Genomic DNA, 27,506 nt, shown 5'->3' on the forward strand with positions numbered 1-27,506 from the left:
GAGGAGGGAGGCAGGATGGCTCAGGGGATTGGCAGTGAAATATGGAGCCTTCCACAGCTAAGGTTGTGGTCTGAATTTAGCTCCTGTTCATAGTGGCCAAGTGTTGCACCCAGCAAATGTTTTTTGGTGGCATCTCTGAAGCAAGTTGTGTTCCATCTCTGCCCATTTGGAGCTTCTTAATTCAAAATACCAAAACTTGATGGTCAACGACATAACCATGAGCCATACTGATCGTGTGCACACTCTGGGTAAAATTCACCCACCTGCAGAGGGCCAACACTAGAGCTATGCCCCAGGTATGCCCTGCTGAACTTCACCAGCTGAATGAATTGTCACATATCACTCAACAAACTCCCAACGTCTTGTCCTAGGATACCTGGAAGGATTCTCACGAAGCTGGAAGAAATGCACATCCCTCCTCCCCGGAACATTACAAGCTGGGTGAAGAGGTTCAGTCCAAAGGTACCAATGGACAGATGTCGACATCACACCAAGAAAAAAAAATCTCCGCAGCTTGAACTAGTTCTTGCTGACAGCCTCAGAGGAGAGATCTAAGACTGCATAGGCCAGGTTGACTGAAGTACACTCTCCTCCTTAGAGCAGGTCCCACATGGATTAAGTAACCCAACATGTCCAAATCTCAGAAATGTTTGGGGCCTGATTAACTCAAGTTTGCATGAAGAGCCTGGGCCAGCTTCTATTTTGGCCCATCTTGATTTGCCTGTTCCTAGCTGAACCCTAGGAAGAAGAGGTGAATTAGCGCATAATGCGGTTCACCAGCATTGGCGGTAGGCTGAACTAGGGAGCCTTTCGCTCCAAGATCCTGGGTTCAAATCCAGAACAGGTCAGTAGGGAGTGAAAGTTGTTTCTATTCAGTGGCTAAGAGTGCTGGAAGTTGGCACCATCTAATGGCTAGTGAGGGGTTCATGGGAAGTGGGTTGATAGGTATCCATGTTACTCAATTGCTTATCCGGTCCCCATCACCATGGTACATGGACACTTCACAAACTGTAGTGTATTTGGCCTCAAACTCTTCCCTGTGCAGCAGGGCAGGGCTATTACCCCTGAGGTCCAGAGACAGTAGGGCCCAGACCATCCAAAGGTATTTAGGCTCCGAAGGTCCATTGATTTCAATGGAAATTGGGAGTCAAAATGGCTTGCCAAAGAGCACACAGGAAATCTGTGGCACAGCAGAAAATTCAACCCCAAGGCCGGTCAGGCTGGCCCCTTTCATTCTCTCACCCAATGAGGACAGCACCCCAGGTGGCCTAGGCTTGATCCCACCCGGGTCCCACAGCCTGCTGGCGATCTCATTGGAAGCTGGCTGCTGCTGCATGGAACGATGGGCAGGTGGGCGGGCGCACTTGGCTGGCATGGTTCACGGAGACCCTGATGCCTGCCCCTCCTGCAGCAAGGGGGAGACCCTGGCACATTCGCCGGCAGCCCCTCCTCTGGAACCTCCTGCTGTGGTTCTAGCAGCGTTTGCCCTTCACTCTCCCTCCCCCCGATCCCTTCTCATTTACGCACTCCCCATCCACGGCACCACAAAGTTACAGGGCCTCCTGGCGCTGGCCAAGATGGCCGTCCAGCAATCCCAGAGTTCCTGTGGCTGGCTTCCTCCAGGGAGCAGTGGGCTCCATCCAGGGCTCTGCTTGGTGTCCCCATCCAGGTCCCTTTTTTTAAACCTATGGCTACTCCTGTTCCTGTTTTCTCATTGTTTGTCCACCACACGTAACTGTCTCCAAGCTCCGGTGGGTAGATGTTTAGCTCTGTGGTGTTCTGGTGGCAAAATTCCTCCCAGGCCTCCATTCATGGTACAGGGAAGGCTTCCAAGCCACCAGAGGATAAGCAGTGAAAGCTCCCTGTCAGTCCTGTCAGAAGCAGCCGTCATGTCTTCACTTTGCCTTCTGCAAAGCTCCAGTTGGCTGGAGGATTGCGATTTGTCACCCTGTTGCACGGTGCTTCTCTCCAGCCTTCAATCTCACCTAACGAGAGTGAAACATTTAGTAAGCACAGAGGAGGAATCAGAAGACAAAAAGCATGTTAGGAATTTCGGCAGGAACAGATTCAAGCGAGAGAAGTGACAGCGCTGAAATATTTGCCTTGGGCAATGCACCTTAGTCTGACAAGCTACATACAGGTGCTCCTCAGGGTGGGCATCCATCCAGGTAAGGAACTGACAAGAGATGGATTATCCTATCGATATTTGCTCTTTCTGGTCCCATAGGATGCCAGAAGATTCCTCTTTCCAGCCATGAACATTACGAGGTAAAACTGCATCTTCCTCACATTAGACTAGTGCCTAGAGGCTCCAGCCAAGATCAAGAGCTAGATGGACCTTTGGTCTGACCCAGTATGGCCGTTCTTCTGTTCTGATCAAAGCCCCATTGTGCTAAGTGCTGTACGCACACGTAGCAAGACAGCCTATGCCCAACGAGACGTGGTGGGTGGAGAAGCAGAGCTGAAGGGACTTGCTTGAGAACATCCACCAGGAACAGCACCCTGGTCTCTCGAGGTGAAGCGCATTGCCTTACCCACTAGACTACACTTCCACCACTGTGCCTGGGCACATACAGGCATCGAGACACCTCCCTCACCCAGGAGACAGCAGAAATTGCCCTTTACAGGGCTGGGTACTGCCAGGAGAAGCTGCCCTGTCTGGTCCCAGACAGTTGGGAAGCATCAGGATTTACAACAAACTTGTTTCTTAGCTAGCCGATCTTGCTTTACTTGCCCCAGCTTCTCCAGTGGCTTGTCTCCCTCCACTATTTTGCCAATAATTCTGGGGGTATTTCTTCAGTCTGACAGTGAAAATGCTGCAGCTCAGGTAATAAACAGAACATTCGCCATGCTGTGTAAGGATGAATGATGCTTCCCTGGAGAGGAGTCCCAGAGGCCCGGGCAAGAGGAGTTACTCTCCTGAGCCACATCTTCACTGTGCTCATCAGAATCATCTCTTCCAGCAAAGGAGATTGTCACCTCTGCAGCACTGGACTCATGAGGGGCTGGCTCGTTTCCATCTGCTGGATTGAGCAGGTGGGGAGAACATCTCGGCTGTGGAGGTGCCCGAGAAATGTTTTTCCTGTGGTGTAAAAATTTTTGAGATTTGACCCTTTTTTCCTATCCAGAATCTCGAAACCATTGGTGAGCCAAAAATCGGAAGAAGAAGAAAAAATCTGTTTGGATCAATCAAAATGCTCCATTTCAATAGGTTTTATTTGGCCCATTTCATTTTTTTTTTGTTTTAAAACAACTTTTTGTTTCACTTTTAAAAACTTTTTTTGTATTGTATAAGATAGCTGCATTTTTCAAAGGGGTGAAATCAAAATGAAATATTTGGATCGACCCCCCGACAAATTTGGGGGTGAACTTTTTCCAAAGAGTTTTGAAATTTCCCAGTTTCATTCCTAACAGAAAGCAGGCAAATGCCAAATTCCTTTGTGAAAGAGAATTTCCATCCTCTGTACCACTCTGCCTGAAGGTGGTTGCAACCGTGAGGGTGTCAGCTACTGCAAAATGGACTCAAGGTAGGGTCCCTGGGAGGAGCCTGTTTCTGTCCCCTGCCACTCCAGTCTCTGCTCTGGTCCAATAAAGAAAAACTCACTTCTACATTTTTCTGACTGTGCTCCAGAAAGTGCAGGGACTCTGACTGTGCTGGGCAGGTCTAGCAACAAGTTCATCCGATAAAGCAGCAAGCCCCAGCTCAGAGGGGCTTAAAAAATAATACCAAGATTTATTTTAAATGAGTAAGTACAAGGAAAACCCTCCATGAACAACTCCACTAGACTCAGGTTCCTCCAAGTGATCCTTCCTCCTGCAGCTCCAACTTCCAACTGGAAGCCAGAGACTTTTATGAAGTACTTCTCCTACCCAGAATCATTTACGGGGAAGGGAAATCCCTCCTTTGTCTTTGTGGGTTATTGACACCCCAACTAACCCATCAGCAATCTTCCCCTCACTGCTGGCTCTACAAGACCTTCACCCCATCACACACCCCTTGCTCACCAGAGAAGGCAGCGGGCCCAACTTGGGGAGGGCCCTCTCCATGCCTCAGTTTCCCCATCTAAAATAAATGGATAATTATGCTGCCCCTCCCCATTTCACACTGCTTTGAGAACAAGGGATGGAAAATGCTTGTATACATCATTTTTAAAGCCACCTGTGGGAATTAGGCGATCAACCTCCATTGATATTCAATGGACATCTTAGGTCCCGTTTGAAAATCTCACATCATCATCACCATCATCATCCTAATTAAGCCAGAGTCACACTGAAGAGGACCGGCCATAGCACCACTCACTTCCAGTCGCACCACAGATGGGTGGCAGGGCTGCTCAGTGGGTGAAAGGTAATTAAGCTACTAGCCTGGGCTCTATAAACCTGGGTTCAAGTCCCTGTCTTGCCACAAGTTTCCTGTATGTCTTAAAGTTACCCAGATAGTAGAGAACTATTGAAGAACAGTTCTGCTGCTCGAGTTCCTCCTGCAGGCAAGCTGTTAGTCCCTCAGGGTACATTTTCACTGTAATAAAAGATTTGCAGCAGTGGGGCAATAAAATAGCAGTGTCGATGTTCAGGATCAGGCCGGAGCCTGGGTTTGCAGATCCCGCAAGGCGGGGACGGTGTCTGGGCCTGAGCCTGAATGTCTACGTTGCAATTTTATAGCCCTGCAGCCCACGTCAGCTGATTCAGGCTCCGAGACTTGGTGCCAGGGGTTTTGTATCGCAGTGTAGACATCCCTTTAGTTCCTTATCTGCAAAATAGGAATGATAGTGCTTGCCTACCTCCTGTGGCTCTTGTGCCATATAAGCACCAATCAGAGATAAGGGTCTGAGAACTTGGCTTACTATTCTCCACCGAAACCTCACCATGTAATTGTCCTGCTACCCTGGAGATCCAGCCACCTGCCTCCAGGCCGAAACGAATTCTCCAGCCCCGCTCCTTTGCCCCACCCCAGCCTCTAGCTCTCCTCGCCGTCTCCTTGCTTCGTGTCTCCCTTGGCATTTCCCCCCGCCCCCAAGCGAATTAATGACAGAAACGATAATAATCAAGCTCTTCAGGTGGAGAAGAGGGAGTGCTGCTCTTTCATTTTTCGATTGCGCTTTGTTTGTGTTTGCGCGCACGTGAAATATCTTCTAATAGGAGCGTAATGTGCTAGAACATTGGAAATGCGTTCAGGCTCTTAGGCAGTTGCCCTAGCTGGCATTACGCCGATGGCTAATTAGGCTGGTGCTCGTCCCAAAGTGATGAGTTTGCAGGGAGGCTGCCGCGCCGAAGGAGATGGATGTCGCATGGCTTATCAATTTTCAATCTCAGCGCAGCGAGATCTTTATCAGGCCGCCGAGAACAACATTTTAATGGCATCCATTGCCAATCGCCAGTTGCTGCTGCTTCCGGGCTCATTTGGATTTTTCCCTCTTGTTTTTTTTTTCCCTCTTGTGCCCGGCAGGAGAGGGGGGAAAAGAAAAAAAAGCAACAACAAGAACCACCTCAAAGGGTTCGTTTCAAAATTGCTGATCTCCTTTCATCTCTTCCCCATCCCCTTCCCGTCCAAAAAGCTCATGCCTTTAATTTTGAAAAAAGAAGCCTTGAACAACAAGGAACTGTCTGATGTAAACACCGCAGATAAAGAGATGACACTGGGAGGAAACCTGGACTGAGACCAAAAAATTAGCAGTTGAAGAATCGGCTTGTTGTCATTTAGTCATTTCTTTGGAGGAAAAACAGAGTAACATTATTGGGCCAAAGCCCTAGCTGGTGTAAAACAGCGCACTCCAATGAGCTATGCAGATTGGTGCCAGTTGAGGAGCAGGCCCCGTGCATCTTTTACACATTTGTCAGTTACACTTTAGATTAATGGTCTGTTAATAAACGGTTCATTAATAAACGAAGAGACGTTTTAATCAATGGTTATAGAGTCCAGCAGGTCAAGCTGTTGCTTCTAACCATTTCGAACACAGATGTGTTTATAACCAGCACCCTGCTCAGTTCTGAAGCATGCGTTAATCAATAATAAACTGTTTGAAAATGGAAGGTTAATTTGAAATAGGACCCATTTATCTCCTTATGGATACACAGGTGCCACACCTCATCTTAGAGAGCGGGAGAAAGTATGTGTGTGCGGGGAGGGGTTGTCTCTGTCCTGTGTGTGTGACATGTAATAGGGCACCATGGCAGGACACACACAATTACAGCGGGGTGGATTTTCAAAGCACTGATGTGCCTAACTCCCTTTGTAATTCCATGGGTGTAAGGAACCTCACTGCCGTTTGTGCCTTTGAAAAAACTTACCCCATTGTGATTTCAGGCTCAGCTACTCAAAGTGACCAATTTCCCATTTTTCTCAGAACCAGGTTTCCAAATCTCATAGGCGACTTTGAAAGCCTCACCTAAGAGCTCCAAGAATGAAGAGCAGTGACAGGCTCAGTGCATCGTGGCGTGAGTTAGGCCTTTATGGCACCACAAGGGGTTGCCACATGCTAGTACGTCTCATATCCCCCTGTATTGGTCTCATATCCCTCCTCCTGCTTTTTGTATCTCCTCCCACTCCCAATCACCCAGGTGGCAGGGAGTTGGCTGAGAAAGAACAGCATCAGCAGGGAGATGGGAGGCGGTTCTCAGGATGCATCCGGGTAAGGAAAAGGGATATCCTGGTATGGAAAATGATGAGAATCTCTGACCTAGAGCAACGTGATTCTATTTCACATAGGCCCATAGAGAATCTTTAGGGCAACCGAAATGTTCTTCAATTTATGTAGGACTCTGACTTCCTTTGCTTGCTGTGGAATATCTGCTAGGTCTTGGAGGTTGCATTGGATTTGGCACTACAAGTTGTTTTGTTCTCAAATATTTGGATTTGTTTCTGATTGCAGCGGTGAAGAGGTCTTGGAAAGGGGAATGGAGATGGCTGGAGGTCAGAGTGGAACAAAAGATCACGAGAAATGGAGGAACGAGGACTAGTCAGCCTGTAGCAGGAGCTGAGCTAGAGGAACTTGAGGGATGAAGGAATTCTGCATTGTGCAGCATATAATGAAAACCGAAAGGGGCTTGCTTTTTACTTCCTTTCATACGAGAACAAGGAGTCAGTCAATGTAATCAGTGGTGGATATATTTATCAGGCTGACAAAAGGCCAGGTAATTTACAAAGATGATCCCGCTCAGATTGCAGCTAGCTGGAGGCCATCGCATTACAATTCCCAGCTCCCCAGACACATACAGACAACTGGACATAGCCACTCATAAAGTCACACTTGAACACAATACGTGTGATGGCTCTGTGTTAAGGAATACAATCACGAACAGTGTGCTGATTTCCAGAAGTGCCGGCAGGCACACTTGTACGTTCACAGCCAACACTTCTACGCACATGCACATGTATACCTATCTGTACCTGGAGACACAAACACACGCACTCATGTACACTCCCATAGATAAGGTCTTCAAGGGTATGCACCCATGGATAAACATACACGGCATGCAGTGTGCACCCATTCAATCTAATCCATGGGTATGCACACATTATTAGCCTGGTTACTCCCTGGCATGGGGGAGTATGGAGCCCCCTTATTCTCATATGTGAGCTACCTGAGCAAGAGATAGCAGCGCTGGGGGAGGGTGATGTTGCTATGAGCCACTGCTTCCCATCCTGCCGTAGGGCAATGGGAGGTGGGTGGGCCGGGTGGGCAGTAGGCAGAACTCCCATCCCTCCCTGGAGCAAAGGGGAAAGGGGAGATTCCACTGTGACTCTCAGAGGTACCGTTCAGTCCCCGCTCAGCGCCAGGGCAGTACCGCTAGGGACCACCCTCTATTGGGGCTGGATCGCACCAGCCCTCTGCCTGCACACCCCCATACATATGTACGCTCCCAGGAACACGCACCTATGTGTTTACCCTGCACGCCCATTTCCAAACACAGACTAATACTGAAATACGGGCAGGTGCCACTCCCCCCGTTTGGTCACTGTGCACCCGTGCTGACGTCAGTGCCGTGCAGTGGTCAGACATGCAGGGGTGTGGGAGGCATTCCCCATTCTCTGTCTGAGGGACCCTACGGATATGAGACATAGATCATAGAATCATAGAATATCAGGGTTGGAAGGGACCTCAGCAGGTCATCTAGTCCAACCCCCTGCTCAAAGCAGGACCAATCCCCAACTAAATCCCTAACTAGACCGATGGAGGGCCATATCCCCAGCTGGTGTAGACCGTCAGAGCTCCATTCCAGGATGTTAATGGTGCCTGTTATGCCCATACATAACATATGTATCACCCATATTTCTAGTGGTGTACACCCCCCACACGCACCCACCCACAAGTCTGTCAAGCCCACTCTGCGCTAATCTATCAGGCCCCGGTACTCGGCAGATAAATAAATAAATAAATAAAGCAACATCCTTCAGCCAGCACAGCTGGTATCTTAAAAGCAGTTCAGAGCTAATTCCACCTCTGCATTGAAGACTTTCAATGACTGTTAATGAATTTAAATGCCGGGGATTTTCTTGTGATGCTTCATTGCATATGCTCTTCACATTAAGATGCTAATTAAGAACGCATCAGTCCAATCCTGGAGAGACACGGGCACTGAGTGGAATGGATTGAGATGGTGTCTACAGGGCCGGCTGGTGGTATTTTTGTTTTTATCGGAGCTTGATAAATGATATACTGGAGGAGGTTAACTAGACTCATTCCCCAGTGTAATTTAAGACTCATTGCAGTATACCCATGTTGGAATCTAATTGACTGTCTGATTTCTGGACAACCAGTTTAAGAGTCCTTTTAAAATAGATTCAGGGTCATCTCTGGAACCCCATCCCCTACACCATCCACCTACCCAACTTCGTCCTCAGCCTTGATTGGTTATGAGAACTGGAGAAAGAATCTTCTCTAGGAAACAGTTTACTTCACAGTGTCTGAATCCAGGATTTTGTATTTGAGAGCCAGTAGAATTTTCCACTCCATTGTCCACAATACCAGGAAGCACAAGAAACAGATTTCCTCAGACTATCGGGAATCATAGAAAAACTTTGCAGCAAAAAGCAACGAGGAAAGGAAATATTTGGGAAACTTCCCTGGCCACTGCTATACAGGAGGTCAGACTAGATGAACACAATTACTCTCACTGTTACAAATTTACACCTTATTGCCAGCCTGAATTGGTCTAGCTTCAACTTCCATTTATTGGATCAGTTATACTTTTCGTTGGTAGATTGAAGAGCCCATTATTAAATATTTGTTCCCTATCTAGATACTTATAGACTATGCTCACATCACCCCTTAACCTTCTCTTTGCTATGCTAAATAGATTGAGCTCTTTGAGTCTATCACAATAGGGCATGTTTTCTAATCCTTTAATCATTCTCATGGCTCTTCTTTGAACCCTTTCCAATTTTAGCAACATCCTTCCTGGATTGTAGGCACCAGGACTGGACACAGTATTTCAGCAGCAGTCACTCTACTGCTAAAGACAGAGGTAAAATAACCTCTCTGCTTCTTCTCAAGATTCCCCTGTTTATGTATCCCATACCAGTCACTTCATTATCTTGCCCAGGATCAATAGCATGCTGACAGGCCTATAGTTACCTGGGTTATCCCATTTACCCTATTTAAAAATTATCACAATATTAGCTTTCTTCCAGCCTTCTGGAACTTCCCCAGTCTTCCAAGACTTATTGAAAATCAACATTAATGGTCCAGTGAGCTCCTCAGCCTTTAAAAACTCTTGGATGCAAGTTATTTGGACCTTCTGGTTTAAAAATGTCTAACTTAAGTAGCTGATGTTTACCATCATCCAGAGATACTAATGGAATGGAATGAGTGTTATAATCACCATATCATCTGTTTTTCCTCAAATACAGAACAAAAATATTTATTGAACAGTTCTGCCTTTTCTACATTATTACTGATAATACTACCATTTCCAACTAGTAATCAACCAGTACCATTGTCAGGATTCTTTTTGTTCCTAATTTATTGAAAAAAAATCATTCTTATTGTCCTTAACTCTGCTAGCTATAGATTTCGCCTTATGTACCTTGGCCTCCCTTATCAATTTTCTACAATTCCGAACTTCTGCTTTATATTCATTACCATCTTCTTCCCCTTTCTTTCATTTGTTATACTTTTATTATTATTATTATTTTTATAGCTGCCTTCACTTCCCCTCTAACCAGATCATTTTTTTAACCAATGCAACCTTCTGCTGCCTTAATTGTGACTTTTAAGAGCATCTAGTAAGGTGTCCTTAAATGATTCCCAATTATCATTCAAATTTTTCTGGTTACATTTGTGTCTGTGTGTTCTCTGATCAATGCAGTCATTGGGATGTAGGCTTCATTCAGGAAACTGCTACCAGATGAGGAACAAGCCCCTTGACTTTGTAAGGAGGGCTTTGGCTTCAGGACTTGTTGGCCTTCTGAGTGGTAAATATCCTCCTCTAATGTAAAAAAAACCTGCCAGGAAATCTCAGCTAGAAAGCTTTGATTGAGAAATCATCATTTTTAAACCTTTGGACTGAGCTGAAGCCGTCAATTGCTTTATAAAGTCAAGGCAAGGTTTACAAATCATGAAACCTATTAATCTAATCCTAAAATAAATGTACAAATTCTAAAATGGATTTGCAGAGCTGAAGGGGGGAAACATGGATTCTGCAAATTCTGACAATTATTCCTTCGTTAAAGAGCTTTTTGCTTTCCAGGGCCTGAGAGTGGCTTTGTGTTTGGGACACTTAGCGAGTGCAATTGTTCCATTAGGATGTCTGTGGCATCTCATTATTATTGGGATTGCAAAAATGCTAATTTTCACATTTCAACTCTACGCTCAGACCTCCGAGAGGATTCTTTCCACTTAAGCACTTAGCTGCTGTACTACCGTCCAAGTACGTCCAGAGAGAAGGTAGGTATTATTACAAATTATTTTTATAACGGTAGTACCTACGGGCCCCAAAGTGAGAGCAGACACAAAGCTCTGTGCACACATAGTCAGAGATTGCAATCTATAGACAAAGAAAACAGAGACTGACACCAGTGGCTAAATGTTTAAGTGGAAAGAATTTTTCCAGGAAGTCTGAATGTAGAAGTCTGAATGTTCCCTCTATTTTTTCCCCACCCATGTGCAGAATAAATTTTGTTATGTGCACCAAGGTATTGTCTGCTGTGTGCCATCAGCAGCAACAAAAAAACCTAGGTATAATATACTGTATATTTTTCAAACATTACCCTAGGGATAATTACTCCAGCCAGGACAGGTTAGGCATTTTAGAACTCACTCTGCAAAGAATTAAATGTAAGCGTAAAAGAGAAATAAAAATTATGAAATGCATAGACCAGTAAAAAAACTAAAATAGCACACTTTGAAAGAATAAAATTACAGAGAATATGTGTGCATTGCAGGAAGTACCAACAACAACAGTGTTGGGAGGTGCGTGACACAGACAGTGTGTGTGTGTGTGTGTGAGAAAGACACACACAGAGTGTGTGAGAGACACACAGAGACTGTGTGTGTGTGTGACACACAGACACAGTGTGTGTTGTGACACAATGTGTGAAACACACAGAGACTGTGTGTGTGTGTGTGTGTGTGTGTGTGTGTGTGTGTGTGTGTGTGTGTAACACAGAGATAGTGTGTGTGAAGCTGCTGGGGAAGTTGCTGAGAGACGCCCGTATGCTGTCTATTTAAGGCACTCACTGAAAGCTCTCCTCCTCCTGAACCATGCCCCCCCCCGCCCCGTTCTGAGGAGCTGGGGTACATGGGCAGGGAGGAGGGGAAGAGACAGTGTGTGTGTGCATGCGTGTGCGTGTGAGAGAGACAGACAGAGACAGAGATTGTGTGTGCTGACTGCTGGGGAAGTCTCTGAGAGACGGTGCGCTGTCTCTTTAAGACGCCCCACGGCTCTCACCTGAAGGCTTGTTCAGACCTCAGAGCTGCTGCAAGTCCTGAGCCCTGTCCCCCCCTTGCTCTGTGAAGATGGGGTACAGGGGCTGGGGGAGGGGGACACCCTGACATCAGCACCCTCCTTCCTGCCCCCCTCTCTGCACAGCCAGCAGGAGCAGCTGCAGGAGCAAGGTGGCTGCAAAGCAGCGGGGGCGGGGAGGGGCACCTGAACACATGCTGCCGGCTGGATGTGCGCGGCTCTGCTAATCCACTGCGCGGCCCTTGAATCTCTCCTGGGCGGCTGCCCAAGCACACAGCTTACAGGGAACCTGGGTGTCGAGTTGAATTTGAGATAACAAAGCGGGGTATGACAGAGGTGTATAAAATCATGGCTGGTGTGGAGAAAGTGTATAGGGAAGTGTTATTTACCCCGTCACATAAGAGAAGAACCTGGGGGGGGGTCACTATTCTCCAATGCACTCTGTGCACCAGTCTGCAGAGTGCACACCAGTACATGGTATTCACCAGTGAGCATTACCCACCATGCACCAGAAAGTGATAGTCACTCGTGTAAAATACACACTCTGCAACCAGACAAGCACTGCGCTCTCCAATGAACTCACACAGGAAAATGATAAAAGACAAAAGCACCACGTCACCCGCGGGTGAACACTTTTCACAAGGCGATTGCTCTACATCTGACCCATCAGTCCCCATCCTCAAAAGGAACCTGCACAACGCTTTCAAAGGACGAACCTTGGAGCTTAAATTCATAACTTCTCTAGATACTAAAAATCATTGTCTTAATAAAGACACTGGATTATGGCTTATTACAACAATCTGCAACCCACTAACCTCCCCTTTTTGTCCTATGACTATAGGGGTGTCAAAGGGCCACTTCACTTGAACATTCCCTTCAAATATGTGCTAACTACTTAATCATAGATTAGAATATCAGGGTTGGAAGGAACCTAAGGAGGTCATCTAGTCCAACCCCCTGCTCAAAGCAGGGCCAATCCTCAATTTTTGCCCCAGATCCCTAAATGGCCCCCTCAAGGATTGAACTCATGACCCGGGGTTTAGCAGGCCAATGCTCAAACCACTATGTTCAATCTTGTATTTAGCCTCCACCACTGGAGCTCAAGGAGGACAGCTGCCAGTAAGTAGCAGTAGTAGGCTGCTATCCTGTATGTTGATTGGCCATTGGCAACAGCATTGTAAGGCGTTTGTCCTGTAGTGGCCAGAGTGGAGCTCTGATGAGGTGATGTAGATGAAGCACAAGGAAGAGGTTATTCTGAAGCTTCTAGAAGGGGAAGAAAGGGGTGAGGGAGCCTACCGAGGCAAAGGGCGGCCATGCTGAATGGTCGTTGTGCTGTTACAAGCGATGTGGGGTCTAGCACCGCGGTTTCAGTCCAGCCCAGGTCAATAGTGACTGAAAGATGTCACCACATGATGGATGTGCAGGGGCCTCTGGGTAAAGGAACTGGGCCAGTCCTAGTGGGCAGAGGTCCACTTCACAGAAGTGCCATTGGGTGGCACTTTTCACAGATCAAATGGGGGTGGAAAGTGGGCTACCCAATCAGTCAACAGGTGGGTCCCGCCCGTCAGCTTGTTGGGGCATGTTGGCAGGGCAGCGTGGGGGAAGATTGCACTGCTGCGTCCCACGTTGTGTTTGCTCTCTGAATATTATGATAGCCACTAAAAAGCTTAAATGAATGTGTGGCTGCATCATGGAAGGTGCGGTACCTACAGTGAATGAGAGACAGTCCCTGTCATGACGAGCTTACAATCAACCGGACCAGACAGGCAGAGGAAAGGGAGAATCATTAGCCCCATTTTACAGACGAGGATCACTGAGGCTAAGAAACTTTTTGTGACTGAGCTGGTAATTGGATCCAGATCCCCTGAAAACCAGAGCCTGAAGCACAAGTCCATCCTACCTCTCCCAAATAGATCATTTCATTGCCAGTCTCAAGGCTGGCCAGCTCTTGGGTTATCAGCCTAGAGGAGAGGCATCTGGTATGTTGGGAAGACCTTCTTCCTCTCCCATGTCACCCACACACCCATCCGCCCCCATTAGCATGCCTTGCCCCAGATGTCACACCAACAGGCCTGTGACTCAGGGATGCCCCCCCACAGCCCTTCATGGAGGTCAGATAAGGAAGTCAACAACTCATTTCCCTCCTCACTGGCCCCCTGCTTCCCAGATCATAGGCTCTCTTGCCGTGTGAGCTGCTTTTCACTCACAGTCTGGTTCATCTCTGAAGCAGGGGAGCTGATGCGAAGGGGTTGGGATGATGGCCTTGATAAACCCTCAGCCACGCTGCAAAATGTTCCCTGGTTGTTGCTTTGTTCCTTGCTTTTAATGCTTAGCCAGAGAGAAAGAAAACCTCCGTGATGGGCTACGAAACGTGCTGTGTCTCTTCCCCCCCCCACCTCTCTCCAAAACAAATGCAACCAAAATCCAAGGGCCTTAATGCAGAGAAAGGCTAATCAGTAGCAGGCATGCCGTGGAGTCTGAGCAAGAAAAGGAGCAAAGATGGGAGAGAGAGAAAGCCAGAGGATAGGTGTTTATTAATGATATGGGCTGAGATGCCCAAAACCAACTGGGGCATTTGGAAACTCGGTTCCCATTAAAATGAACAGGCACTCAGCATTTAAATCCTTTAGGCAGCCAGTGTTTTAGGGGCAGCCTGAGCCACCCTTGCTCTTGTTGAGCAGTCCCCTATGCCGCGAACAATCTGAGGTGTGATGTCACGCAAGCAGTGATGATGTCACCCAAGCAATGATGACATCTCAGGCCTTTGGGGTGACGAGGAGGAGCAACCCCTGCTGGGCCACTTTGTTCAGCTCCCTCTAGGTTAGTGAAACTCCACAAGTGGCCCCAGCGGAGTAGTGCACGGTGGCCGTGGGGCAAGGGAAGGAGGAGGAGGGACGGAGGAAACTGACACTCTGTTGTGTCTGATTGAGTAGAAATTGATAAGCTCACTCTGCTCATATTCATTATAATAGAGTTGAGGCCAGGGGGGCTGGTTTGTTTCCTGACCTAGAGGTGTGCACATGTGGGCAGGAATGGGTGTGCACACATGAGTGTGTGTGTGTGTGTGTGTGTTTGCGTGCGCACCAGACTCATTCTGATAGAGAAATTAGCAATGGAAATGATGCTTTAAGTCATCTGGTGCAATCTCGACCTCCTTCTGGCCACTACAGCTGTGGTCCCCATAGTCAAAGCCCCACGGATCATGAGATGAGGCTCCTGGTTTGCATGGTAAAGCAACATAATGCGGGCCAGGTGACAGGCCCCTGCTCTGGGATTCAGGACACCTGGATTCTCTTTCCAGGTGTGCCACAGACTGGCTGTGTAACCTTGGACAAGCCACTGTCCCTTGTCTGTTTAGATTATAAACTCTCCGGGGTAGGCTAGCGACTGCCTCTTCCTCTGTGCCTAGCACATTGGAGTTGAGGCCTCAAGCTGCGACTGGAATAGAAAGAAACAAAAATGATTAGCCTCTGCTTTGATGGCATGTAGGCACTTTCCCTAGCTAACTTGAGCTTGTCTGCAAGGGGACATGACTCCAGAGTAAATTAAGGCATGCATTTAAAGCACAATAGATGTTGTGGAGTAAGGGTGTCCACCTGGGGAGATGTCCACCAGAAGATCCAAAGACTTCTCTCCTGTGCACCATTTGTAATCTGCAGGCGACTGTGGCTGGCTGAGGACATCTTGGGAGCAACCGAGGGGATTTAAAAAACAGAATTTTTCTGATGAGGTCAGGGATTTTGGTGGCACAAAAGAGGCTTCCGGGAGAAATGATACAGCCTTCTGGCCAGGGGTAAAACCACATTGTACATGGACCCTCCCCTACGGTCTCATTGCCAGGCCAGGTTTGGATGACTCAGGCTATGGAGATGCCACCACTCTGCTATGGCAGTCAATCCCCAGAACACCCGGTCAGTGTTTCCCCGTATCCTAGAAGAAGCCGAGCGGTTGGCGATGTGGGAACTTGGAGCGTTTAGCTCTGCTTTCCGGGCCAGAGAAAGAGCTTGGGAGCCTTCGCTCAGCAGAATTCAGAAGGCCACTGGGTGTCACTAGCAACCCACATGCAAGCCGCCTGCTTTATGCCTGTGGAAGTGAACATGCCGGAGAATCAGGAAGAGCAGTGACCTCAAAAACACCCACTTCGCTGCAGCACAGGCCTCTCCATCAGGGCACACCAGAGCACCGGCTCGACGGGGAATGCATGTTCACTGTGATGCCTTATAGCACAGGGGAGTTTAGTATCTCTCCTAGGGTGACCAGGCAGCAAGTGTGAAAAATCCGGACAGGGTGTGTGTGTGTGTGTGTGTGTGTGTGTGCGGGGGGGTGGAGGCTTCTATATAAGAAAAAGCCTCAAATATCAGGACTGTCCCTATAAAATCGGGACATCTGGTCACCCTAATCTATCCACAGCCACTTTAACAGGTAGTACGTGGGGCGCAGGGTTTTCCCGAGAAGCAGCAGTAACAAGGGGTGATACAGCTCTGGGATCTGCAGCAATGATCCCTGTATTACACAGAGTTGTCCAGCCAGAACTCCTAGGTTTCTGCCTGCATTAGCTGCTGCCTGTATCCACATAGAGCCCATGATGCTGCCCCGCCTCTTCTTCCCTGTCCATTTCTCGGGATGCCTGTCTCCACAAGGAGTCCCTGGTATCCCAGAGCCCTGGAATTCATGGCTAGCTGTCTCCTGGATCCACACAGAGTCCAGGGCAAAATCTGGATCCAGAGTCCCTTGTGTGTGACCTCCCTGTATCCACACAGAGTCTGTCTCACAGTCACTCCTTTTGCATGCGGGCCTCCTCAAATTCCTCTTTTCATGAACGCCTGTACCCACAGGGAGTTCTGCTGTGGGTACGGGCATTGGGACCAGGCAGTCCCAGTAGGTGACATGCCTGACCAAGCTGATTGCCTTCTATGATGAGATGACTGGCTCTGTGGAGATGGGGAAAGTGGTGGATGTGATATACCTTGACTTTAGCAAAGCTTTTGATACGGTCTCCCGCAGTATTCTTGCCAGCAAGTTAGAAAAGTATGGATTGGATGAATGGACTATAAGGTGGATAGAAAGCTGGCTAGATCGTCGGGCTCAATGGGCAGTGATCAACGTCTCGATGTCTAGTTGGCAGTCGGTATCAAGAGGAGTGCCCCAGGGGTCAGTCCTGGGGCTGGTTTTGTTCAATATCTTCATTAATGATCTGGATGATGGGATGGATTGCACCCTCAGCAAGTTTGCAGATTACGTTAAGCTGGGGGGAGAGGTCGATAAGATGCAGGGTAGGGATAGGGTCCAGAACAACCTAGACAAATTGGAGGATTGGGCCAAAAGAAATCTGATGAGGTTCAACAAGGACAAGTGCAGAGTCCTGCACTTAGGACAGAAGAATCCCATGCACCGCTACAGACTAGGGACCAACTGGCTAAGCAGCAGTTCTGCAGAAAAGGACCTGGGGGTTACAGTGAATGAGAAGCTGGATATGAGTCAGCAGTGTGCCCTTGTTGCCAAGAAGGCTAACGGCATATTGGGCTGCATTAGTAGGAGCATTGCCAGCAGATCGAGGGAAGTGATTATTCCCCTCTATTCGGCACTGGTGAGGCCACACCTGGAGTATTGTGTCCAGTTTTGAGAGAGTCCTGTGGAAGGCAACGAAAATGATTAGGGGGCTGGGGCACATGACTAATGAGGAGAGGCTGAGGGAACTGGGCTTGTTTAATCTGCAGAAGAGAAGAGTGTGTGTGGGGGGCGGGATCTGACAGCCTTCAACTACCTGAAGGGGGGTTCCAAAGAGGATGGAGCTCGGCTGTTCTCAGTGGTAGCAGATGACCTAACAAGGAGCAATGGTCTCAAGTTGCAGTGGGGAAGGTTTAGGTTGGATATTAGGAAAAACTTTTTCACTAGGAGGGTGGTAAAGCACTGGAATGGGTTACCTAGGGAGGTGCTGGAATCTCCATCATTAGAGGTTTTTAAGGCCTGACTTGACAAAGCTTCTGACTGGGATGAGTTAGTTGGGGTTGGTCCTGCTCTGAGCAGGGGGTTGGACTAGATGATCTCCTGAGGTCTCTTCCAACCCTAAACTTCTATGATTCTATGAAGTCCCTCCTGCAACATCTATCTCTCAATATGCCTTGCAGAACTCTTCTCTTGACTGTCACCTGTAAACCATGTAGGACCAGATTTGCACAAGAGCTCAGCTACCATGTGGCAATTTACAGATGGGAAACCGAGGCACTTAGAGACTAAGTGACACATCCAAAGTCACACAGGAAGTTGGTGATGGAGCAGGGACTTGAACGCTGGTCTCCCAAGTCCTAGGCTAGAGATCCCTGACCAGTGGCCCTCCTTCCTCACAGCTGATCAGCTGTTGGGTGGCCGGGTTCCATGTGTTCTTGTAAAACAGGAGAGTGTGTCAGCCCCACTTATGGGGTTACTCAGGGCCACTAGTGGGTGAGGGGATGCGGAGAGCCGTGGATGGCTGGTGCTGAGTGATACGTTTGAAACTCTTGTTCGATGGCCATTATTCCTTGGCTACAGGTATCAGCCCCGTGCCCGCAGCTCGGGGAGTTAATGGTGGAATCAGCATGACGGCACGAGGCTGGGTAGGAGACAAGCTCCATCAATCTTTTTGCCGTGTACACGAGCCTTTGATTAAAGGTTGCAGGGTTAACTCGCTCCTGTTCACTGTTCTAAGTCACGTGGGGGATGGAGGGGGGAAGGGAGAGAGAAATAAAAGTCCTGTTATTAGAGAAAGACCAGGCTAGATCAGCTTAGGCAGCACGAGCTGCTACTATCGGGAACCTGCCTCTTCACCTGCACAAGCGAAGAGCCTGGGAGTAAATGAGTTTTGAAAGGGGAAGTCAGGCAGGTTAATGACAGAGCTGGAGGAAAAAGGGGAACATTCAGAGGCTGAATTCCCTCCACTTTGCTCTCCTTGCGGCCCGTTCTGCTGCTCAGCTACCCCCTCAGCCTGCCCTTTGCCCCCCTCCTTGACGCTCACCGGGCAGCTGCTCCCCGTTACGAGAACCCATTGCCCCCAGATGCCGTAACCCTGGTACGGGAGCCGAGCATCCCTCTGGGGCAGAAAGGGGGAGTCATGTAGAGACTCAGCCACCCAGGCCTTTGCCATCCATGTACACCTGGACCAGATTCTCATTTATGCAAAGGCCTCTGACACTGCTCTGACACCACACCCCCATGTAACAGAGCCGCTTCTGTAGCCTTATACAGGAGCCCTAAGCCAGCCCCGCTGTCGGCCCCCCATGTTGGGAATGTGTATAGGATCAGAAAGCGGAGGAAGAGAAGACGGGGGCGAGGGATGGGTCAGGGGACATGGGTAAGGTCAAGGGCAGACTGGGGGCAGAGAGTGGGAGGGAGAGGGTGGATCAGGGGTGTGGCAGGGACTGGGAAGCAGGTAGGCTTGGAAGGATTTTGTTTTTAATCAGTAAATGGCAATCAACGTCAATTTCACCAAACACACAGAAACCCCATGGGAAAATACTTCCATCGATAACAATCGAGATGTACAGAAAGGCAAAGTAAGAAAAACACAGCTTGAGAACATATTTTGAATGTGATTGAAGGCTCTTTACTCTGTACAGTGTGGCATGTGATGTTGGCCATTTGTGTTTTAATGGATTCAAAGCTTGAATTTTTTTTGAATCTCAACACCTGCTGGCCTTAAATAAATAAACATGAGGACACAGGTGATCCAGTGGATAGAGTGGACTTGGACTTTCAGAAAGCCTTTGACAAGGTCCCTCACCAAGGGCTCTTAAGCAAACTCTGTAGTCGTGGGATAAGAGGGAAGGTCCTCTCATGGGTCTGTAACTGGTTAAAAGACAGGAAACAAAGGGAAGGAATAAATGGTCAGTTTTCACAAAGGAGATAGATAAATAGCGGGACTGGGACCAGTGCCGTTCAACATATTCACAAATGATCTGGAAAAATAGTGGCAAAGTTTGCAGATGATATAAAATCACTCAATAGTTAAGTCCAAAGCAGACTGCAAAGAGTTACAAAGGGACCTCACCAGACTGGGTGACTGAGCAACAAAATGGCGGATGAAATTCAGTGTTGGTAAATGCAAAGTAATGCACATTGGAAAACAGCATCCCAACTTTACATACTGTGGCAAATTGCAGGCACTACTTTGATGGGTCTCGCACTTTCTCTTCTTGGGGGGGGGTTCAGGGCACCGTTTCTCACCCCTGAACTGGGATATTAACTGCCCCACTAGTGTCCTAGAGGAGGGGAGTGGAGAGGAAGGGACCCGGGCCCACCCTCTACTCCGGGTCCCAGCCCAGGGGCCCTAGGGATAGCGGTAAATCACTAGAACTAGTGGTTTCTTCCCCTGGGCTACTTCCCTCTCCTGCCCTTCAGCTTGTGGGGCTTCCTGCCCTCCCTCTGCACAAACCAGGTGTCCCTTTACCTAGGGTCTTGGTCTTCTTAGCCCACCGCAGCACTTCTCCAAATTCTCCTCTGCTTCCCTCCAGACTGCTCTCTGCTCCAGCACCAATCCACTCTGCTTCAACTCCTCCTCTTGTCTGATTGAAGCAGGGGGGTTTTATCATGTGGCTGGCTTCAGGGGCTTTAACTGGCTTCAGGGGCTTTAATTAATTTATAGCAAACTTTCTTCCCTCTACAGGGAATAAGGCTCCCTTCTAACAATTACCTGCTGCCCTCTGGCCATGCTGTATCACGATACAAATGATGGAGTCTAAATTAGCTGTTATCACTCGAGAGAGATCTTGGAGTCCTTGTGAATAGTTCTCTGGAAACATCTACTCAATGTGCAGAGGCCGTCAAAAAAGCCAACTGAATGTTAAGAACTATTAGGAAAGGGATAGAGTGTAAGACAGAAAATATCATAGTGCCATTATTTAAATCTATGGTATGACCACACCTTCAACACTGCACGCAGTTCTGGTCACTCCATATCAAAAAAGATACACTCAAAATGGAAAAGGGACAGAAAAGGGCAACACAAATGTTTAAGGGTCTGGAACAACTTCTGTATGAGGGAAGATTAAAAATCCTGGGATAACTCAACTTGGAAAAGAGACGACTAAGGGGGGATATGATAAAGTCCATAAAATTTTGGCTGGCACGGAGAAAGTGACTAGGGAAGTGTTATTTGCCCCTTCCCATAACACAAGAACCAGGGCTCACCTAGTAGAATTAACAGGCAGCAGGTTTAAAACAAACAAAAGGAAGTATTTCTTCACACAATGCTCAGCCAACCTGTGGAACTCATTGCCAGGGGATGTTGTGAAGGCCAAAACTATAACAGGAGTAAAAAAATAATTAGATAAGTTCCTGGGGGACAGGTCCATCAATGGCTATTAGCCGAGATGGGAAGGGACACAACCTCATGCTCTGGCTGTCCCTAAGCCTCTGACTGCCAGAAGCTGGGACTAGATGACAGGGGATGGATCACTTGATGATTACCCGTTCTGTTCATTCCCTTTGAAGCACCTGGCATTGGCCACTGTCAGAAGACAGGATACAGGGCTAGATGGACCATTGGTCTGACCCAGTATGGCTGTTCTTATATTCTTACTGTTTGACACCCCTGTATGTTCCTGCAACTGTGAAAATTTAAAATAGATTTAAAAAATGCTTTAAACCCATCATCTTATATAACTGTGGAAATTTAAATTGATAAAAATAAAAATAAGTAACTAAAAAGGCTTAAAATAACCATCATCTTTTTTCATTGCAATGCTAAAAACATAAAAAATTGAATTCTGCAAAGCCTAGATATAGAAGATTTGTGGGAGGGGTAGCCAGGGCTGGGAGCAGGGTATAGGCGGGAGGGGGCAGGTCACAGGTTGTGCTAGGGTAGGAAAAAGGGGGAAGATCAGGGCATGTCAGCAGTAGAAAGGCACATTGTATTCCAACTAGTCTCTGCTTCCCAGTGTCCATAGGGCGACATGGGAAGAGAGGGTAATTTAAAGCAGCCCTGAGGCTGCTCTAGGTGATGCTGGATCCATGCAGGCCCCAAAGGGTCCCAGAATACAGGGAGCATAAAAGTAGTTTGAAGTCGCCTTCCCCCACAAGGCCAAGAACTGGAAAGGGGCAATAAGAATGTGGGGGGGGTCCGTGGGTCAGACGTGGAGCATAGGTCATCAGCACTGGGTCACCAGTTCAAACCATGCCGAGCCAAGGTGGGTTTGAATCCAGACGCCATCAGGACATGGACACCTGCCAAGAGAGCATCCTTCCCGAGGGACACATGCGGCTGCTGCAACCCGGCTGAACGAACGCGGTTTGCACTGCCCGGATCAAGGTGTGATTCACCTCCATTTAACTGTGATTTGTATTCGATTCCTGCATTTATCCATGACGAGGCCTGTCACTCCCTCCCCGACGGATGGGGCTTTTATAGCCAGAGGGTCTATTCATGGCCGGAGAGCTGGGTTATGATTGCTGTGCTCAGCCGCAGCCTGCTGGATGCAGGACGAGCCAGTGTCTCGCCTGATGATCACAGCTGGGCCCCATGCACCGCCCAGCTCTTCATCCCAGCTCAGGGCGAGCAGGGGCTGCATCCCCCCATCACGCTGTCTCAAAACTCAACCGCTGGGAACTTTTTTTGGACTGTCCTTTCAGTGTTCCACGTTCTTGTACACCCTGCGTAAAGAACTGTGCCTGTGAATATCTGAATATCCCCTCCCTGTACACCCCATCCATCCATCTGTCTTTCTGTCTCCTACACACCTCCCTCCCTCCAGTCTACCTGTGCATTACTTTTATGCCTCTCACCTTACAAGTAGCTTAACGGAAAGGTTTGTAAGCCAGAGATGAGCTCAGAGGCAGCGCGCTCCATGACACCACCCCGCCTCAGTTTCCCTTCTCACCCTTCGTCTCTCTCATCTATTTCAGTTGTGAGCTCTTCAGGACAGGGACTGGGTGTCGCTGTGTGTACGTACCATGCCTGGCGCAATGAAGGCCTCTAGATACCACTGACATATCAGTCACAGAGAGACAGGATTGGGAATCCAGATTCCAAGCACCATGAGAGTGTATGTGTTGTCTAGGCCTGGTGCAGGTGAATTTCCCAGGCCCAGCTCAGCCGGAGCTGTGCCCATGTATCCAAGGGGAGAATCCGGCCCCTTAGTATTTGAGATCTTCAGCATTTATGAGGCTTCGGTTATTTTTCTGCCAGCCATTGCAGGTCTCCTTCTGAGGTTAATTAGTTGCTCTTCCTTTTTCCCTTCTGCCGACACCCGGGCCTGCCCTCCGCTCTCCCCCGCCCGCCATCAGATGCTCACTGAGTTATCAGCTCACACAGGACATGCCAGCACTGTGCTTCCATTCTTCGTGAACAGTGGTCCAGGAAGCTCCTCGCCATCCGGGAGCACTCAAGGGGACAGGCAGAAAAGCTGATGGGACAAAACAATTAACAGGGTCAGACGCCAATCCCAGCAGACTAGCTGGTCGATGTTCAGCATCAGCAGCAAATGCTGCTGCCTCGTCAGATGGTGTTTAGCATCTCGCCCTCGCCCATCACCCTCCTCAATCTCTCAGCCTCCCCTCCGCTGCTGCCTTTCCTCTCGTGAACTAATCCTTTCTTTACCTCCACCCCTTCTGCTCCTATTGATGCTGGCCAGGGTTCCCTCCTGGCCGCCAGTCTCACAGCCATCTCCACAGCTGGATTAAGGCAATTTGGAGACCAGGGACTGCATGACATGCTGTCCCTGGGGCTCTCCCCTCACTTGGACTGGCATTTACAAAGCACCCCCAGGAGTAGAAACAGGTCCTCTCTCCCCACATAGTGGGGCAGGGATAGAACCTATAATTTCTCCCAACAACAGGGTCATATCTGCCTGGATGGGTGGTGTGACGGTGCACCCCATAAGGCTTTATGGAAATATGCTTATGAATGTGTATATGACATAACTGGAATATGTTTTATGCTACATATGCCATGTAACATCTCTCTGTAAAGGTGATGATCTACTGAATCTATCCATCCTATTTCTATGCATGTATCATTTTTGTATTCGAAGTTATGAATATCGGCTGTGTACTTGCTTGATTTTTAAGTAGCCTTAGTAAAGCATTTGGTTAATTTCTTGAGAAAGGAATGTGCAAATTAAGTGCCCAATCAAGAAACACTTAATGAACAATGGATCTTGGAAGGCTCCAATCCACATAAGAAGTCTACTTGAGGACGTTCAAGGTAGCATGTGAACCATGGGTGCTACCTGTAAGTTCTGAGTCGTGCATGGACATGTGACTGGCCCACGTGACTCCAGAACTCCATATTGTAGCTGGGATTCTACACAAGGGGAGGGAGGGATCTCCACCCACGAGAGAAAGTCTATTTAAACCCCTGGGAGACCTCTACATTTTGTCTTCAGCTGGCTCAAGAGATAGCCTCTCCACCCCCAAGGATACCTGAAAGAAACTGGAACAAAGGACAGTAATTACAGGGGGTGTGAGTGATTGATGGACCCAGACTAGAAGGAGACTAGTCTGTACAAGGAAGTTTACTGGAATATCTCAGAGGGTGAGATTTCATCTGTAATCACTTTCTTACTGTATTAGGCATAGACTTGCGTGTTCTATTTTATTTTGCTTGGTAATTCACTTGTTCTGTCTGTTACTACTTGGAACCACTTAAATCCTACTTTCTGTATTTAATAAAATCACTTTTTACTTATTAATTAATACAGAGTATGTATTAATACCTGGGGGGGAGGGGAACAGCTGTGCATATCTCTCTATCAGTGTTATGGAGGGTGAACAATTTATGACTTTACCCTGAATAAGCTTTATACAGGGTAAAATGGATTTATTTGGGGTTTGGACCTCATTGGGAGTTGGGCATCTGCGTGGTAAAGACAGGAACACTTGTTAAGCTGCTTTCAATTAAGCCTACAGCCGTTGTGGGACGTGGTTCAGACCTGGGTCTGGGTTTGCAGCAGGCCAGCGGGTATGGCTCAAACCAGGCAGGGCACTGAGGTCCCAAGCTGGGAGGGCAGGGAAAGCAGGGGCAGAAGTAGTCTTGGCACATCAGTTGGCAGCCCCAAGGGGGTTTCTGTGATCCAGCCCATCACAGGTGGATGGACTGGTCCTGCTGCCCACATACACAGGCCTCTCCTGCGGAGGAGCCCCCAGCCCAGCACGTTTTGGATTTAACACCCTGTTGCGATGCATGTTGAGTCCCGCCCCCACCCCTATCAGAACAACTGGCTCAGGCTCTCTGCAAACTCAGGCAGATGTTGCTGTCTATCTACTTGAGTTGCAAAGCACTCTCCCAGCTGCAGTGTAGACATACCCTGAGGTAAGAACTTAGGAACATGTCTGCCGGACAGGGCCTATCCAGCATAGCTCTGTCACTGTAGCTATGCCAGCAGGCCTGCCTGGTGTACACACAGCCTATGCCAACGGAAGAGGTTTTCTGTCACTGTAGAAAGACCACTTCCCTGAGTGACAGAAGTTACATCAACGGAAGCATTCTTTCACAGCACTAGCTGCGTCTCCACAGGGTAGGTCAGCACAGCTCCACACTCACTGGTGTGAATGTCGGTGTGTGTGTTATGCAATGTGTGTGTCTGTGTTATATGTGTGCAGTGTGTGTGGGTTGTGTGCTGTGAGTGCAGGGGTGTGAATGTGTCGGGGTGTGTGTGTTGTGCAATGCGTGTTATATGGGTGCAGTGTGTGTGGGTTGTGTGCTGTGAGTGGAGCGGTGTGAATGTGTCGGGGTGTGTGTGCTGTGCAATGCGTGTTGTATATGGGTGCAGTGTGTGTGGGTTGTGTGCTGTGAGTGGAGTGGTGTGAATGTGTCGGGGTGTGTGTGTTGTGCAATACGTGTTGTCTATGGGTGCGGTGTGTGTGGTTTGTGTGCTGTGAGTGGAGCGGTGTGAATGTGTCAGGGTGTGTGTGCTGTGCAATGTGTGTTGTGTATGGGTGCAGTGTGTGTGGGTTGTGTGCTGTGAGTGGAGCGGTGTGAATGTGTCAGGGTGTGTGTGCTGTGCAATGTGTGTTATATGGGTGCAGGGTGTGTGGTTTGTGTGCTGTGTGTGGAGCGGTGTGAATGTGTCAGGGTGTGTGTGCTGTGCAATGTGTGTTGTGTATGGGTGCAGTGTGTGTGGGTTGTGTGCTGTGAGTGGAGCGGTGTGCCTGGACTGATCAGCAGTGAACCGATGCCCAGTACGCTCACCCAGACCCCCCTGCACACCCTAGTAGACCTGCTGTTATCCTCAGGACTCCTGGTACCTGAGAAGGTGGAAAGAGGGGTGAGACACAGGAGTGCAGGGCTCCCTGCACCCCAAATAGCCTCGTGATGCCATGAATGCGGCTTTCACCTCCTGAACAGGGATTTCTTTGGGGTGGGGGGGGTCTTTCATTTTTTATGAATCCCTCTTAAGTGTTTTCTTTTTTTCCCTTCAATTTTATTTGGCCCACCTCCTTTCAGCGATTAACCCTGGGGCCATTGCGTCTCCTAAGAAAGATGCTCTGACTTCATTAAGAGTTAATGGAAGCTGTCGGAGGTTTGAAGGATTGCGCTGGAGACGGCACAGGGGGATGGGGGGGTGGAGAAGAAGAAATATATTCTCGGCAAAGTTACATTTTCATGTAAATTGTTTAAAGATTTAAATGGTTTCTATTAGGAAGGGTCACTGGGGCCGTTCGCAGGGCTAAATTAGTCCTTTTGCAGAGAAGCATAATATTGTCTGTAAAGGAAAAGGTATAAAGTGGGCTGTTAATTTCTTTTTCTCTTTCTTACTTCATCTCAACCTCCCTCTGTTCCTCTCTGCCCCCTTGCTCCCTCCTCTCTTCAGTCCTCTGGGATCTCCTTTTCTTTCTGTCTTCTTTCCCCTCCCTTTGTGGGATTGATCTTTCTCTCTGTCTGCCTATCTATCTTCTTTCCTGGAATTGATCAATGGATCGATCTAGCTATTGAATACTCTCAGATAGGATTCCACAGATTTTCTTTCTTTCTTTCTTTCTTTCTTTCTTTCTTTCTTTCTTTCTTTCTTTCTTTCTTTCTTTCTTTCTTTCTTTCTTTCTTCTCATGGGATCCAGTTTTGAATCTAACCCCACCGAATCCTGACCTGGGCCCAACCAACCTCAGACTGCAGCCTTGAGTTTGCAGTTCTCAGCCCCATGATACCAGATGGGAACCTGCGGCTTCCGGGTTGCTTTTGATTCCGAAGCCCCTGGGGTTTGACTAAATACAGAGGCTGCCAGAGCCGTTAATTGGTTAATGAATGGCATGAGAGGATTTGCAGCCTTTCAGTTGCATTTAAAGAAGCAGCAGTGAGAAGGTGAAGAGTTTATTCCTTTTCTCTGCTGTGGGAGGGTAGGAGCCAGGCAGTGCTAGCAGCTGGGGGCGGTGCATATGGATTGGGGAAAGGTGTCAGAGTGCCTCACAACATGGGCACCTTTCCCAGAGGCTTCCTCATCTGCGTGCCTGGCCTGGGGTGGGAAATGAGTTCTCTCTCCGTAGCCCATTCAAACCATCTTCACTTTGCCACTGGGGCATTATCTGTGTTTGTGCTGCGGGATTGGCCGCCTAGCTCTCCGAGTTTTGTTTGCACTGCAAATCCTGCTTCTCCCAGACAGCCGCATTTCATTTTCGAATGAGTATTCACATGCAA

Source organism: Natator depressus, chromosome 17, assembly GCF_965152275.1.
Source record: "Natator depressus isolate rNatDep1 chromosome 17, rNatDep2.hap1, whole genome shotgun sequence".
Taxonomy (NCBI): Eukaryota; Metazoa; Chordata; order Testudines; family Cheloniidae; genus Natator; species Natator depressus.